The sequence below is a fragment of the Pristiophorus japonicus genome, chromosome 10 (genome assembly GCF_044704955.1).
Source record: "Pristiophorus japonicus isolate sPriJap1 chromosome 10, sPriJap1.hap1, whole genome shotgun sequence".
Classification (NCBI taxonomy): domain Eukaryota; kingdom Metazoa; phylum Chordata; class Chondrichthyes; family Pristiophoridae; genus Pristiophorus; species Pristiophorus japonicus.
Window position 1 is genome coordinate 117,029,822 of NC_091986.1, and position 18,164 is coordinate 117,047,985.

The 18,164-nt window shown below is 44.3% G+C and overlaps 1 protein-coding gene and 2 pseudogenes across 2 annotated transcripts in view; 1 reads left to right on the top strand and 2 right to left on the bottom strand.

Annotated features, from left to right (window-relative positions):
• The window catches only part of dlg2 (discs, large homolog 2 (Drosophila)), a 1,568,664-nt gene that overhangs the window by 415,858 nt on the left and 1,134,642 nt on the right, over positions 1-18,164 (top strand). The window lies entirely within an intron of this gene.
• On the bottom strand, positions 16,662-16,900 carry LOC139275374 (U2 spliceosomal RNA; annotated as a pseudogene).
• Positions 17,046-17,278, bottom strand: LOC139275396 (U2 spliceosomal RNA; annotated as a pseudogene).

An 18,164-nucleotide genomic window follows, 5' to 3' on the forward strand; every position in this document is an offset into this window, starting at 1 on the left:
TGCAGTGCGGGCAGGTACAGTAGAAGCGGTGATGTTGGGACGAAGTAACTAACAATACCACAGTGAATAGCCCTTAAACCTTTAAGATTTAGACCTGTAATTTATAATAGTTATTTTTATGCATTCTGGATACAGCAAAACATGAATGGAGAAAAGGAGTTCAATAGAAAACTGTCATATGCAAATCACACTTAATTAATCTATTTAATTGACACAGATTCAACTCAGATGACTGTGTACATTAATGTGCGTTCAAATAAATATTAGCGGCAGATAACACCTGGTATCACTATGAGGCTCGGTCCTTTTGGCGTGTGTTTGAAAGTACAGCTCTATGTTGTAGCTTGCATTTTGTGTGCATTAATTAGATTAAATCTTTAAAAATGGTGAATCTGATTGAACATCTAATACAGTATCATCTAAAGAACAAGACAATTAATCAAGATAATTTTTTAAAATGTGCTTTAAACAATTTAATGAATGACTGAATATGATTATGACAAGATAATGATAGGAGTGTGTAAAGAGAACTGACCTTGACTGAGTTAAAATTCTGATATAATTTGAAGTGAATGTTTAAAAAAAACAGTGATGTGGAACACTGCAAGCTAAAAAGTACAGTATGCGTACTGCAAGTTTTATTGTAGATGACCTTGCAACAAATGCCAACATTCCATTTGCCTTCCTGATTACTTGCTGTACCTGCACGCTAACTTTTTGTGTTTCATGCACAAGGACCCCCAGGTCCGTCTGTACTGCAGCAATTTGCAATTTTTCGCCATTTAAATTGTAATTTGCTTTTCTATTTTTTTCTGCCAATGTGGATAACCTCACATTTTCCCACATTATACTTCATCTGCCAGATTTTTGCCCATTCAATTAGCCTGTCTATATCCCTTTGCAGATTTGTTGTGTCCTCCTCACAATTTGCTTTGGGGAGAAGGAAGGAATGTGGTAGTGGTAGGAGGCATAAAAGTCAGGGGTATAGATACAGTTTTGGTCTCCGTATTTAAGGAAGGATATACTTGATAGATACCATTCTCTGCAGCCGCGACAGGGAGTTCCAGAGGTTGTGTTGCCTGCCAGGGTTAAGGATATTTCTTCGCGGTTGGAGAAGAACTTGGAGTGGGAGGGGGAAGGATCCAGTTGTCGTGGTCCATGTAGAAACCAACGTAGGTGGTTTGCCTTGGTGGTTTTGAATCACCCCAGCTTACGGCTCTAGACACGGAAATTATTTGGGGGAACAGAAAACTGAACCAGAGACAGGTCTTTCGGCCTCAACTGTACAATACTTTATTCGGTTCCACACACACACACACACACACACACACACACACACACACACCAGTAAAAGTAACACCTGATGGCGTAAACGAAACAGTACAACAGTACAAAAACTGGCCCGCTCGAACAGGCCCCTGTCGCGAATTAAGACGACTAAGAAAACAACACACTACGGTAATGTACAGGTTATGACTGGATTGATCCACAAATCCCACCTTACATACACTATAATCACACGCAGCACCTCCCCACTAAACCCCCAAGGCTTGGTTTGGGACACATGACACCCCCTCACACTCGATTTGGTGGTCTCAACGGTGCGTGGGCTTAGATTATCTGTTGGCTTACTTGCTGCTTCTTCCTTGGGGAAAGTTTCTCTTCCTTTTCTGTGCTGCCGTTGCAGCATTCAGGGTCTCAAGGATCCTCCCGAAGGTAGAGTAGCGAGGCTCTTGGTCCCTCGTTGGTGGGTTTCCTCTCTGTCCTGGAAGGAGTGCACAGTTCTTGAAATGAAGACAGAAGAGAGGAGAAATGGCAGCAATCTGCCTTCTCTTATACATTACAGTCCATGCTTCTTCCTGCCAAAATAGAGTATTTCCTTTGTCTGAGGTGATTGTCTGAATGGCCCATCATCTCAGATCTTACGTTTGTGTATTCTGTTGATGGTTAATAATGGCATCTGCTTCCACTGGGTCTGGGATTTAATGGCAGTTCTTTGTTCGGTTTCCCGTCTTTCAGGGCTATCTCATCCAGGTAATGGCGTAAATGGCCGTTGATGGGTTTCTGCTGCGCACCCGATCTTAGGCGAAGTGGTTCATTCTCTGGTTGGCAACCAGTAACCAGTGGGGTGCCGCAGGGATCAGTGCTGGGACTCCGACTATTTATAATTTATAGTAACGACTTGGAAGAAGGGACTGAGTATAACGTAGCCAAGTTTGCTGACGATACAAAGATGGGAGGAAAAGCAATGTGTGAGGAGGACACAAAAAATCTGCAAAAGGATATGTGGTCAGAAGCTCATTTGGGGTCAAACAGTCAGGTTCAGCCTCAGACAGTTGCCTGGGAGAGGGATGGAGTCGGTGGCTACGGAATCGGAGTTTGTGGTGGGGCCCGAAGAAAATGGCTTTGATCTTCCTAATATTTAGTTGGAGAAAATTTCTGCTCATCCACTACAGAATAGCGGACAAGCAGTCTGATGGGTCGAGAGAGGTGGTGGGGATGTAGAGCTGGGTGTCGTCAGCGTACATGTGGAAACTGACTGTTTTTGGATGATATTGCCAAGGGGCAGCATGTAAATGAGAAATAGGATGGAGTCAAGGATAGCTCCTTGGGGGAGCCTCCAGAGTGGGAAGAGAAGCTATTGCAGGTGATTCTCTGGCTATGATTAGATAAATAAGAATGGATCCAGGCAAGTGCATTCCCACCAAACTGGACGATGGTGGAGAGGAGTTGGAGGAGGATGGTATGGTCAGATGTGTCAAAGGCTGTAAAACAGGGCGAGTAGGATGGGGAGGGACAGTTTACCTTTGTCACAGTTACATAGGATGCCATTTGTGACTTTGACAAGAGCTGTTTTGTTACTGTGGCAAGGGTGGAAACCTGATTGAAGGGATTCAAACATGGAGTTCCGGGATAGATGGGCATGAATTTTGGAGGCGACAACACGTTCAAGGAGTTTGGAGAGGAATGGGAGGTTGGAAATAGGGTGCTAGTTTACAAGGACAGAGGGGTCAAGGGTTGGTCTTTTGAGGAGAGGGGTGATGATGGCGGTTTTGAGGGAGAGAGGGACAGTACCTGAGGAGAGAGAACTGTTAACAATGTCAGGTAACATAGGAGCCAGGAAGGGAAGTTGGGTGGTCAGCAGTTCAGTGGGAATCTGGTTGAGGGAGTAGGAGATGTGTATGGGCAAATACCAACTGGACATTGAGGGAGTGGAATTCCTTTCGGTTGTGGTACATCTCTGAGTTGACATGTGGCACCCGCAAAACGACGTGCGTGCAGTCAATGGCACCCTGCACCATGGGGAAGCCTGGAATCTTCACAAAAACGCTTGCTCGCTCCGCCTGCTGCTCTCTGGCAAGAGAGAATCAAATGCATTCAGGTCTTTTGGAATACAGAGCCTCAGTAACCTCTCCTATGCAACAGTGACTGGCAAATTGGGAAATGTTGAAAATTTCTCCTGCTCCAGCCTGAAAGGAACCAGACACATAAAAGCTCATGGCCATGCTCACCTTAAAACTCCTGGCAATGCGGTCCTCACCCTGCTCTGAGGTTGCAGTTGTGGCTGCAGCAGGTGGCTGATTTCAGGGCTGACATACTTACTGAAGCGGCGACGTCTGACATACTGTTCCTCACTGAGGTTCAGGTAGGTGAATTGCTCACTGAACAATCTAGGCGGATATAGCCTCCTGCTGAGTATCTTTCTCCCCCTCCTATTCCTCCCTCTGCCAACAGTTTGTCCTACTCTGTGTTACCTCTGCCCATTCTCCATGTCATTTGTTTTTTATTCGTTCATGGAATGTGGGCGTCATTGGCAAGGCCAGCATTTATTGCTCATCTCTAATTGCCCTTGAAAAGATGGTGGTGAGCCGCCTTCTTGCACTGCTGCAGTCCTTGTGGTGAAGCTACTCCTGTGGTGAAGCTACTCCTATTAGGGAGCGAGTTCCAGGATTTTGTCCCAGCAATGATGAAGGAATGGCGATATATTTCTAAGTCAGAATGTTTTGTAATTTGAAGGGGAACTTGCAGGTGATGGAGTTGCACTCATCCAGGCAAGTGGAAAATATTCAACCACATTTCTGACTTGCGCTTTGTAGATGGTGGAAAGGCTTTGGGGAGTCAGAAGGTGAGACATTCGCCGCAGAATACCCAGCCTCTGACTTGCAGTAGTCCAATGGGAATGTCTGTTACTGCACCCATGTCTGGGAGCAAGTGGTTTGTGAAGAATCCTTGAAGTCAGGTCAGAATCCTTCAGCATATGCCACACCACTACCTGTGGACTTTAGCTATCTTGAAGAACTCTAGAAACCAACAAACACTTTTACAATCGCAGCTGACTGTTGAACAACTGTTCTGGCCCTGAAAATCTAATGTTATATTTGTTGATTGTCAAATTTCTCCATTTTGATAACATTTCCTAGATTTTACAAGTAATGGCCCTGAAATTCCGGCCTCCCGGGTCCGTACGGAGTGTGTACGGACCGGGAAGGCATCACAAAAGCCGGTTTTCAGCACACAATGCGGATGCGCTGAAAACCGGCTTTTCCGAGATCCTCCGTATCTCGGCAGCCAGGACATTTGCATGGACAAGATTGTGGTATTTACACATTTTTACACGTATTTACACCAGTGGATGTCCTGAAAACTCTTGCGCTTGATAAAAGCTTTTACAGGCTTGTTTTTTTTTTTAAAAACCCTGCCTGCTACATTACATTTATTTTAAAGCATAATTTAAAAAACTTTAAAAAAAATTGAAGACATTTTTTTTTTAATAATACATAAATTTAATTTAAATTAATGTTAAAGATGTAGTGTATTTTTTCTATTAATGTTTTGGTGTTTGGGGGGGCGCTTCTCATTCATAATAATGGGAACTTCAACTTACGGAGTTCCCATTATTATGAATGAGAACATACTTTATCTTGATTGGCTGCCCAGAGCCATATGACTGCAGCTCCGGCACTGTGCATGTCCTGATGTGCACACCCTGCGCAGTCAGTGGAGGCCTCAGAACCGGGAACTCGCGTGGGTGCAGCAGGAACAGGTAGATGTGCATCTTTTTTGTAGAACCCAGTCGAATGCCCGCAGGAAGGAGAAACCGGGATTTGTGGGCCAATTTTTAAAAAAATTAAATTTTTTTAGGTTTTTTTGATTTTTCAGCTTCTATTTTAACTATATGTAATAAAAAATTAAGTGCATGATAAAAGCTGCTTTTTATTTCTTGATTTGCTTTCTGTGAGAATTCTTCAATGTGATTGGCTGCTTTGCCAGCTTGATGACTGCTGTGAACGCTGGAGATCCTCTTTTGACAGCGCTACAATCAAATTAACATCAAGAAAGTCATACTTTTTGCCTTGGAGATCTTGAGATCTTTGTGGGCAGTTTTCTTCAAGGTCAGCGGCAGTCACTGTTGCTTCACCGCTCACCACATATTCTGGCCATTATTACTGCTGAAAAACCTCTCTGGCTCTGAAAAACTCATTTCCTATATGGAGTCTCATTTCCTACATTACATGATGATAAAATTTTCATGATTTAAAAATATATTTTTAAGCTTGTTTATGATATTTTAGCTTCTACCTTTATCCCATATGTATGTCCCAATGTTTATTTTGCTTTCTGTAAGGGTATTAAAAAGTGAATGAGAAAAACTGCTGTTTGTTTCCAGGTTTGCTGTTTGCAAATATTCTTGAATGTGATTGGCTGCTTAGCCTGCGTGATGCTGGTGATCCTGTGTAGGTGATGCTGTCACTTCACCAATAACCGCAAAATCCGGACCAATGTCTGTTCCATATGTACCATTTTATTTTTACTTTTTCCTTAATTTCTTAAATCCCTAATTGCAGACAGAGAACAGAAACCGTGATGGCTAGGATGCACTGCTTTAGGACTAGATCTAACTTGTGCTACCAAAGCCATCTATAGAGGGATTCATCAATCACACATTGGCTCATGGCCTGTGAGTTTTGACTGTGCTCATTTTTCATCTTAAAAGAAGATTGGACTGGTCCAGGTTTTGCACCGTGTCTTGAAATGTATTTCAACACCTGAGAAAGACGAAAATAATGGATGCTAATGCGTGCAGTGCTATGGCACATCAGTGAAAATAAGTGGTTTTGTCTGGGGGCAGGAGACTGGCATGAAAGGTTTTTCTAAATTGGTTGATTTGATATGGGTATGCTCAAATGAGAGATGGGCCCCAAGAGAAGTCTGTTTACTGTTATGAATTTGCTAACAGCAAATACTCAGTCCATCATTAGTGGGACTATAGAACCACTAGAGAAGCTATTATGTACCCATTTGCACATTAAAGCAAGACAATTGGTCTGTACTCAGGATCTTCTGATGAGGTGTTCCTACTCTAAATTTAAATGTAGTTTTTGTAAAAGAGTGGTCCACTCAATTAAGTAAACATGACTTAAAATTTACTTTTCACTCATATCCAACTCTGTATGGTGTTTGTAGACTCCTGTGAAGATTGTCTTTTCAACCCTGATAAATACAACTTGGAAGCTGGTTGATGATACCTTCATTAGTTCAGGTGGCATTACTTAGATTTGTGATTCACCTTCTGGAGTTGTCATAGTCAGGGACTGGACATCTACACCATAAATGAGTAAAAGTGAGCATTTCACTCAAATCTATCACTATAGTAACTTACGTTATACATTTATGATATAAGCTATATAAAGCCCTACATAGTAGAGCCGTAATATTATGAACAAGACAAACTGCTTTACTGATAGACAACCCAGTATTCATTTGTTTAGGATAGGTATAGTGACAGTAGTTATAAATGGAGTACAGCTCCCGCATAAATAATGTCTAGTTCAGTCTGATACTGTGATGTGCACTCTATTTTCTGCTGTTGCTGACTATGCAGTTCTTGTATCTATTTACTGTGATGTATTGCTCTAGTTTCCTGGCACAACAAGGAAGATTAAATAATGCTGCCCTACTTGTGCTGGTCATGTCATAGAAGCAAAGGCCTAGAAATTCGATTAAGCCTGAAAACGGGCAGTGCTACTGCGGGCCAAGATTAATGGCCACCCACAAAGAGCACAGGCAGCACCAGTATTTTCGTGCTGCCTGTTGATTTAAATGAGCTCAGCGCAGAAGCTGTTGTGCAATGCGCTCATTCTGGCAGTAACATCAGAAGGTCGTGTCTTAAGGATCAGTGTGCCGTTCTTGGACAGTCACCTTATTAACAGTACATTTTAAAGTGAAAGATTGTGGCATAGATGTCCTTAAACTGTTGCATGAGAAATTCTGAGATTATGCCCAAAATATAAGTTGAACGCAGAAAATTTAATGGACTGAGTGCAATTTAAAGGAAGTAGCACCATTATATGGAAGAGAGATGTTGCTAAAGTAGCAAAGATGCAAGAGATACCAGTGAGTACTGGCTACCTGCTAAATTTGTTAAAATAGGACATTGATCATAGGACATGTAGAAACATAGAAACATAGAAATTTACAGCGCAGAAGGAGGTCATTTCGGCCCATCGTGTCTGCGTCAGCCGACAAAGAGCCACACGGTCCTCAGTCAGCAGCCCTGAAGGTTACACATAAACTTATGTGGCCCTTGCAGCTAAAGGGATCAAGTGGTATGGAGAGAAAGCAGGAATGTGGTACTGAAGGAATGATCAGCCATGATCTTATTGAATGGTGGTGCAGGCTTGAAGGGCCGGATGGCCTACTCCTGCACCTATTTTCTATGTCAGGAACAATGGTGGTCAGGTAAAGAGCACCTGGCCCAACGAGTCCACCCCACACAACTGTGATGCACCATGTATCGCAACATTTTACACTCCACCCCATGCGATCTCCTGGGAGAGGCAAAAAAACAGATTAAAAACCCAGGCCAATTGGGGGGAAAGAAAATCTGGGAAAATTCCTCTCTGACCCATCCAGGCAATCGAAACAAGCCCAGGAGATCACTCTGGCCGTATTAGATTCCATGATGTACTTACCATCATCTCTGCGCCAGCCAACAAGAGGTTATCCAGTCTAATCCTACTTACCAGCTTTAGATCCGTAACCCTGCAGGTTACGGCACTTCAAGTGCACATCCAAGCACCTTTTAAATGTGGTAAGGGTTTCTGCCTGCAGCACTCCTCCAAGCAGCGAGTTCCAAACCCCCACAACCCTCTGCGTGAAGAAGCTTCCCCTCAATCCCCTCTAAACCTTCCACCAACCACCTTAAACCTATACCCCTTCGTAATTGACTCCTCCATCAAGGAAAATAAATTGGCCCTTGCTATCCATTATATCCAGGTCCCTCAAAATTTTATACACCTCAATGAGGTCTCCTCTCAGCCTCCTCTGTTCCAAGAAGAACAAACCCAGCCTATCCAATCTGTTCTCATAGCTAAGATTCACCATTCCAGGCAGCATCCTCGTAAATCTCCTCTGCACCCTCTCCAGTGCAATCACATCCTTCCTATAATATGGCGACCAGAACTGCACGCAGCATTCCAGCTATGGCCAAACCAGAGTATTATATAATTTAAATATAACCTCCCTGCTCTTATATTCTATGCCTCGGCCAATAAAGGCAAGCATTCCGTATGCCTTCTTAACCACCTTATCCACCTGGCCTGCTACTTTAAGGGATCTGCACTCCAAGGTCCCTTTGTTCGTCTACATTTCTCAATGGCCTACCGTTTAATGTGTATATCTGTTCCTAATAAGCCCTCCCCAAGTGCATTACCTCACTCTTCTCCGAATTAAATTCCATTTGACACTGTTCTGCCCACCTGACCAGTAGATTGATATCCTCCTGCAGTCCATGACTTTCCTCTTCATTATTAACCACACAGCCAATTTTAGTGTCATCTGCAAACTTCTTAATCATACCCCCTATATTCAAATCTCGATCATTGATGTATACCATAAAAAGCAAGGAACCCAGTACTAAGCTCTGCGGAACCCCACTGGAAACATCCTTCCAGTCACAAAAACATCCATCAACCATTACCTTTTGCTTCCTACCACTAAGCCAATTTTGGATCCAACTTGATCCCATGGGCTTTAACCTTTGTGACCAGTCTATCATGTGGGACCTTATCAAAAGCTTTGTTAAAGTCCATATATACTACATCGTACGCACTACCCTCATTGACCCTCCTGGTTACCTCCTCGAAAAATTCCATCACGTTAGTCAAACACGATCTTCCCTTAACAAATTTGTGCTGACTGTCCCTGATTAATCCTTGCCTTTCCAAATGTAGATTTATCATGTTCTGCAGAATTTTTTCCAATCATTTTCCCACCACTGAGATTAGGCTGACAGGCCTGTAATTACTTGTCCTATCCCTTTCTTCCTTGTTAAACAAGGGTACCACATTAGCAATCCTCCGGCATCATGCCTGAATCCAAAGAGGACTGGAAAACAATGGTCAAAGCCTCTGCTATTTTCTCTCTTGCTTCGCTCAACAGCCTGGGATGCATTTCATCTGGGCCTGGAGTCATATACACTTTCAAAGCTGCCAAACCCCCAATACCTCCTCTCTTACTATGTCTATTCCATCCAGAGTTTCACACTCCTCCTCGATAGCAGTATCTACATTGCCCCTTTCCTTTGTGAAAACAGACACACCGTTTTGAGCACTGTTGAAGGGGATGACTCATCAGGGGAGGGCAGCAGCAGCCAAATTCATGGCACCATGGCTGGCTCTGCTGCACAGGAGGGCAGGAAAAAGAGTGGGAGAGCGATAGTGATAGGGGATTCGATTGTAAGGGGAATAGATAGGCGTTTCTGCGGCCGCAACCGAGACTCCAGAATGGTATGTTGCCTCCCTGGTGCAAGGGTCAAGGATGTCTCGGAGCGGGTGCAGGACATTCTGAAAAGGGAGGGTGAACAGCCAGTTGTCGTGGTGCACATTGGTACCAACGATATGGGTAAAAAAAGGGATGAGGTCCTACGAGATGAATTTAAGGAGCTAGGAGCTAAATTAAAACGTAGGACCACAAAAGTAGTAATCTCAGGATTGCTACCAGTGCCACGTGCTAGTCAGAGTAGGAATCGCAGGATAGCTCAGATGAATACATGGCTTGAGCAGTGGTGCAGCAGGGAGGGATTCAAATTCCTGGGGCATTGGGACCGGTTCTGGGGAAGGTGGGACCAGTACAAACCGGACGGTCTGCACCTAGGCAGGATCGGAACCAATGTCCTAGTGGGAGTGTTTGCTAGTGCTGTTGGGGAGGAGTTAAACTAATATGGCAGGGGGATGGGAACCAATGCAGGGAGACAGAGGGAAACAAAGAGGAGACAAAAGCAAAAGACAGAAAGGAGATGAGTAAAAGTGGAGGGCAGAGAAACCCAAGGCAAAAAACAAAAAGGGCCACTAAATGTAAAGGGGCTGCAGGAGGGGTCAAAACTAAAAACCATGGTTTAAAAACAAGTATTAAAACACTCTACCTAAACGCACGCAGCATTCGAAATAAAGTAAATGCGTTGACGGCACAAATCATTACAAATGGGTATGATTTGGTGGCCATGACAGAAACGTGGTTGCAGGGGGGCCAAGACTGGGAATTAAACATACAGGGGTATCTGACGATTCGGAAAGATAGACAAGAAGGGAAAGGAGGCGGGGTAGCTCTGTTAATAAAGGATGATATCAGGGCAGTTGTGAGAGATGATATTGGCTCTAATGAACAAAATGTTGAATCATTGTGGGTGGAGATTAGAGATAGTAAGGGGAAAAAGTCACTGGTGGGCGTAGTTTATAGGCCCCCAAATTATAACTTCACGGTGGGGCGGGCAATAATCAAGGGAATAATGGAGGCATGTGAAAAAGGAACGGCAGTAATCATGGGGGATTTTAAGCTACATATCGATTGGTCAAATCAAATCGCAGGGGGTAGCCTTGAGGAGGAATTCATAGAATGCATACGGGATTGTTTCTTAGAACAGTATGTTACAGAACCTAAAAGGGAGCAAACTATCTTAGATCTGGTCCTGTGTAATGAGACAGGAATAATAAACGATCTCCTAGTAAATGATCCTCTCGGAATGAGTGATCACAGTATGGTTGAATTTGTAATACAGATTGAGGGTGAGGAAGTAGTGTCTCAAACGAGTGTACTATGCTTAAACAAAGGGGACTACAGTGGGATGAGGGCAGAGTTGGCTAAAGTAGACTGGAAACACAGACTAAATGGTGGCACAATTGAGGAACAGAGAAGGACTTTTAAGGAGCTCTTTCATAGTGCCCAACAAAAATATATTCCAGTGAAAAAGAAGGGCGGTAAGAGAAGGGATAACCAGTTGTGGATAACCAAGGAAATAAAAGAGAGTATCAAATTAAAAACCAATGCGTATAAGGTGGCCAAGGTTAGTGGGAAAATAGAGATTGGGAAAATTTTAAACGACAGCAAAGAATGACTAAGAAAGCAATAAAGAAAGGAAAGATAGATTACGAAGGTAAACTTGCGCAAAACATAAAAACGGATAGTAAAAGCTTTTACAGATATATAAAATGGAAAAGAGTGACTAAAGTAAATGTTGGTCCCTTAGAAGATGAGAAGGGGGATTTAATAATGGGAAATGTGAAAATGGCTGAGACCTTAAAGAATTATTTTGCTTCGGTTTTCACAGTGGAAGACACAGAAACCATGCCAGAAATTACTGGTCACAGGAATGTGGGAAGGGAGGACCTTGAGACAATCACTATCACTAGGGAGGTAGTGCTGGACAGGCTAATGGGACTCAAGGTAGACAAGTCCCCTGGTCCTGATGAAATGTATCCCAGGGTATTAAAAGTGATGGCGGAAGTTATAGCAGATGCATTCGTTATAATCTACCAAAATTCTCTGGACTCTGGGGAGGTACCAGCGGATTGGAAAACAGCTAATGTAACGCCTCTGTTTAAAAAAGGGGGCAGACAAAAGGCAGGTAATTATAGGCCGGTTAGTTTAACATCTGTAGTGGGGAAAATGCTTGAAGCTATCATTAAGGAAGAAATAGCGGGACATCTAGATAGGAATAGTGCAATCAAGCAGACGCAGCATGGATTCATGAAGGGGAAATCATGTTTAACTCATTTACTGGAATTCTTTGAGGATGTAACGAGCATGGTGGATAGAGGTGTACCGATGGATGTGGTGTATTTAGATTTTCAAAAGGCATTCGATAAGGTGCCACATAAAAGGTTACTGCAGAAGATAAAGGTACGCGGAGTCAGTAAAAATGTATTAGCATGGATAGAGAATTGGCTGGCTAACAGAAAGCAGAGAGTCAGGATAAATGGGTCCTTTGCGGGTTGGAAATCCGTTGTTAGTGGTGTGCCACAGGGATCGGTGCTGGGAACACAACTGTTTACAATATACATAGATGACCTGGAAGAGGGGACAGAGTGTAGTGTAACAAAATTTGCAGATGACACAAAGATTAGTGGGAAAGCGGGTTGTGTAGAGGACACAGAGAGGCTGCAAAGAGATTTAGATAGGTTAAGCGAATGGGCTAAGGTTTGGCAGATGGAATACAGTGTCGGAAATTGTGAGGTCATCCACCTTGGGGGAAAAAAACAGTAAAAGGGAATATTATTTGAATGGGGAGAAATTACAACATGCTGCGGTGCAGAGCGACCTGGGGGTCATTGTGCATGAATCCCAAAAAGTTAGTTTGCAGGTGCAACAGGTAATCAGGAAGGCGAATGGAATGTTGGCCTTCATTGCAAGAGGGATGGAGTACAAAAGCAGGGAGGTCCTTCTGCAACTGTATAGGGTATTGGTGAGGCCGCACCTGGAGTACTGCGTGCAGTTTTGGTCACCTTACTTAAGGAAGGATATACTAGCTTTGGAGGGGGTACAGAGACGATTCACTAGGCTGATTCCGGAGATGAGGGGGTTACCTTATGATGATAGATTGAGTAGACTGGGTCTTTACTCGTTGGAGTTCAGAAGGATGAGGGGTGATCTTATAGAAACATTTAAAATAATGAAAGGGATAGACAAGATAGAGGCAGAGAGATTGTTTCCACTGGTCGGGGAGACGAGAACTTGGGGGCACAGCCTCAAAATACGGGGGAGCCAATTTAAAACCGAGTTGAGAAGGAATTTCTTCTCCCAGAGGGTTGTGAATGTGTGGAATTCTCTGCCCAAGGAAGCAGTTGAGGCTAGCTCATTGAATGTATTCAAATCACAGATAGATAGATTTTTAACCAATAAGTGAACTAAGGGTTATGGGGAGCGGGCGGGTAAGTGGAGCTGAGTCCACGGCCAGATCAGCCATGATCTTGTTGAATGGCGGAGCAGGCTCGAGGGGTTAGATGGCCGACTCCTGTTCCTAATTCTTATGTTCTTATGTATTCATTAAGAAGCATACCCACATCTTCCGCCTCTAAACACAGATTACCCTCATGGTCTCTAATAGGCCCTACCCTTTCTTTAGTTAGCCTCTTGCTCTTAATATATTTATTGAACATCTTTGGGTTTACCTTGATTTTACTTGCCAAGAATTTTTCATGCTCCCTCTTAGCATTCCTAATATCCTTTTTAATTTCACCCCTGAACTTCCTATATTTCTCCAGAGATTCTACAGTACAGGTGTATTTAACCATCGGTATAAGACATAAGCTTCCCTTTTTTTCCTTTATCCTCCCCTGTAAGAACATAAGAACATAAGAAATAGGAGCAGGAGTAGGCCATATGGCCCCTCGAGCCTACTCAGCCATTTAATACGATCATGACTGATCTGATCATGGACTCTGGTCCACTTCCCTCTCTGTAGACATCCCGGGGGCTCTCGAATTGTTATTCTCACCTTTTTCTTTAAGGGCGCATGTTTGGCCTGAGCCCTCCCGAACTCCTCTTTGAATGCCTCCTGCTGTTCCAACACTGATTTACCTTCAAGTAGCTGTTTCGAGCCACTGTGGCCAAATCACTTCACAACTTAGCAAAGTTAGCTTTTCCCCAATTTGGGACTTTTATTCCTGGTCTATTCTTGTTCTTATCCATAACTACCTTGAATATGACTGAATTATGGTCACTGGCACCCAAGTGCTTTCCCACTGATACCCCTTCCACCTGCCCAGCTTCATTCCTCAAAATTAAATCTAGAACCGCCCCCTCCCATGTTGGGCTTATTACATACTGACGAAAAAAGTTCTCTTGAATGCATTTTAGGAATTCTGCACCCTCAATACGCTTCACACTATATTTGTCCAAATCAATATTAGGATAGTTGAAATCCCCTACTATTACTGCCCTACGGTTTTTGGACTTCACAGAAATTTACCTACAAATTTGCTCTTCTATCACCCTCCCACTATTTGCGGCTCTATAGTACACGTCCAGCAGTGTGCTCGTCCATTTTTTATTTTTCAGTTTGACCCACATGGCCTCATTTGATGATCACTCTAACATATCATCCCTCCTCACAGCTGTAAGAATTTCTTTAATCAATACCGCGACCCCCCCCCCCCCCCGGCCTCCCGGCCTTACCATAACCTAATCCCCCAATTTCAAGTCTCAAGGGTGCACTTTTCCATCGAAATAGGCTTTACTTTTCTGATGCCCATTGCCTATTTTTACGGCGGCCGCCATTTTAGCTGCTCCCAAGTGTTTTAGCAAATTGGACATTTATTTTCGCAGGACAGGGATGTTTTCTGGATTTCGTTCAGATCTAAACTCATGCAGGCCCCAATTCCCCTCATGATTCTTCCCATCATTAACTCATAGGGTGAATAGCCGGTAGAGGGAGCTACGATATTGCGTATAGCCATCAACTCAGAGGGGAGGACTCGGTTCCAGGACGTATGATTCTGTTGAACCATCTTTTTCAACATAGTTTTCAGGGTCCTGTTCATTCTTTCCACCACCTCACTTGATTCGGGGCGGTATGCAATATGGAATTTCTGTTTTACCCCAGCCAATTGCATGACAGTTTTCATTACCTGGCCGGTGAAATGGGTCCCCTGGTCTGAGTCAATACATTCTGGTGGGCCCCATCTCGAGAAAACTTCTTCCATCAGAATTTTTGCGGTGGTAGCTGCCGAATTATTGTTGGTGGGGAAGGCCTCAATCCATTTTGAGAGTATAGCCACAATTGCTAGAACATATTTCTTTCCCCCTGGGTAGGTAGGCAAAGGACCTATGTAATTTATCTGGAGTTGGGTCCAAGGGCTCTTCCCTTGTCGAGTGTGTCCCAATTCGGCCTGGTTCTTATCTTTACCAGGGCTATTCTGGGCACATATGAGACAATTTCTCACATACCTGTCCACATCTGCCCGGAGGCCAGACCACCAGCACACCTGCTTTATTTTTGTCACAGTTCAGTCAGTTCCCTGATGTCCACCCACATCATGAAATTGGTAAATCATTTCTGCCCTTTCGGCTTCGGGGACCACATACTTCCCGTTCATTAATACCACCCCTTCATGTATCGTCATGTCGTTTTTGTAAGGACCATAGGATTGAGGGTAGGGCTTGCCCAACTAGATGGCTTTTAGTTCTGGGTCAGCCCCCTGACTTCCCTCCAGGTCTATCACTGTTTTACTAGATACCTGGATAGCCATAACATTCTCGGCTCGTCCTGGTAAGGGGTCCCACGCGAAACCCTCAATGGCTCCTTGTTTTGCTGTCTCGTCTGCCAGCTGGTTTCCTAATGGGGTGGATTTAGCATGAGCCTTAACCTTTGTAATGGCATAGCTTCCTTGATTTTTCATGGCGGCATCAAAGATGGAGGAGGGGGCCTGTGGTCAAAGGTGTTCCATCAGCCGAGGTAAAACCTCTGGCTTGCCAAATGGGCAGAAAGTCCGTCAGACTGTTGCATGTATAACTACTATCTGAATAAATTACTACTGATGGGGAAAATGATTCTGGATGCAGTACCACATATGCCACAGCACTTAGTTCTGCCATCTGGGCCCCCCTTTGTCCTTCTAATTTTACGGGAATCCGCTCCCAGATCCTTTTCCTATCCTCGATCATTGTTACCACTCCAAATCCAGTGTACTCTTGCCCGTTAATCACAAGTGCTGAGCCGTCCACGTAAGCATGTGTTTTAACCTATGCCTCATTGCCCTCCCTTAATTTTGTCTGAAAGAGTCACTTGATGACAAAATTTTACATTCGTGTGGGTCCTTGGGGTACATCATATTCTGTGCCAAATTAGACAATCTGGCCTGATACTGAACGTGAATATTCCTGCCCTGTAAGAGGAGAGTCCATCTAGCGATCCTCTGTGAGCTGGCACATCCGTCTTTCAAATTACTGTTGAGAAGCATCTTGGTTGGGGTATGCATGGTGATGATGATTAAAAGGTTCAGTCCCACAATGGGGGAGAATTTGTGAACAGCCTAAAAGACACTAAGCAAATAAGCAAATTCCTCTCACCGGGAGAGAACACAACTTCGACAGGGGTCAAAATGCGAGAGGCGAGCCAACAGATTGCAATTTGCTGAATGCCTTTGGAGCAACACCGCTGACAATCCCTTGTTGCTGGAGGCTGTCTCCAAGTAAAAACTCAGGGACACGTCTGGGCTCTTTAGGGCGGGGTCGCAAACCAGGGCGGTTTTGAGTTTGTGGAATTTTTTTTTTTTTTGAAATTCGTAGCCAATCGTTCCAATTCTTTGTCAAATCACAAACGCCAGAGGTCACCTTGCACACGCCAAGGATCACTCTGCGCCAATGCTCTTAGCCAAAAGGCCTAGAGCCACTGCACCGTTCCTGGAAGTACTGCAATACCAGGTTCGTGCCATGGAGGTGGATGGGTCAGGTCCCCCACACACCTCCGTGGAGGTGGATGGGTCAAGCCACCCAACCCACCTCCTGTTTCCAAAAATGCAAGCATATACCTTCCTGATCCAGGGAGAACCACCCGGAGGTCATGGTGGCTACTCCCCTGTCAGGTCAGTTACGCATGATCTTAGCCAAAAGGCCGAGAAGCGATGGTTTTGAGTTTGTGGAATTTTTTTTTTTTTTTTTTTTAATTTGTAGCCAATCGTTCCAATTCTTTGTCAAATCACAAACGCCAGAGGTCACCTTGCACATGCCAAGGATCACTCTGCGCCAATGCTCTTAGCCAAAAGGCCTAGAGCCACTGCACCGTTCCTGGAAGTACTGCAATACCAGGTTCGTGCCATGGAGGTGGATGGGTCAAGCCACCTCACACACCTCCGTGGAGGTGGATGGGTCAAGCCACCCCACCCACCTCCTGTTTCCAAAAAAGCAAGCATATACCTTCCTGACCAGGGAGAAACCACCCGGAGGTCATGGTGGCTGGTCAGGTCAGTTACGCATGATCTTAGCCAAAAGGCCGAGAATGCCTCGGCATGTAGCGGGGTCCATTCCCAGGCACTCCCTTTTTTAATAGGTCATACAACGGCCTTGCTATCACGGAGTAACCTTCCATGTGGTCCCGGCTGTTGTGTATGGAGAAAAAGTCAGACTGAACACTGAGCTCAAAGTAAAGTGTGACCTTAGTCTTTTATTGCAGCTCTCCAGAATGTCTCATAGAAACATAGAAAATAGGTGCAGGAGTCGGCCATTCGGCCCTTCGAGCCTGCACCGCCATTCAATGAGTTCATGGCTGAAAATGCAACTTCAGTACCCCATTCCTGCTTTCTCACCATACCCCTTGATCCCCCTACTAGTAAGGACTACATCTAACTCCTTTTTGAATATATTGTGTAAATTGGCCTCAACAACTTTCTGTGGTAGAGAATTCCACAGGTTCACCACTCTCTGGGTGAAGAATTTTCTCCTCATCTCGGTCCTAAATGGCTTACCCCTTATCCTTAGACTGTGACCCCTGGTTCTGGACTTCCCCAACATTGGGAACATTCTTCCTGCATCTAACCTGTCTAAACCCGTCAGAATTTTAAACGTTTCGATGAGATTCCCTCTCATTCTTCTGAACTCCAGTGAATACAAGCCCAGTTGATCCAGTCTTTCTTGATATGTCAGTCCCGCTATCCCGGGTGAACCTTCACTGCACTCCCTCAATAGCAAGAATGTCCTTCCTCAAGTTAGGAGACCAAAACTGTACACAACACTCCAGGTGTGGCCTCATCAAGGCCCTGAACAACTGTAGTAACACCTTCCCTGCCCCTGTACTCAAATCCCCTCGCCATGAAGACCAACATGCCATTTGCTTTCTTAACCGCCTGCTGTACTTGCATGCCAACCATCAATGACTGATGTACCATGACACC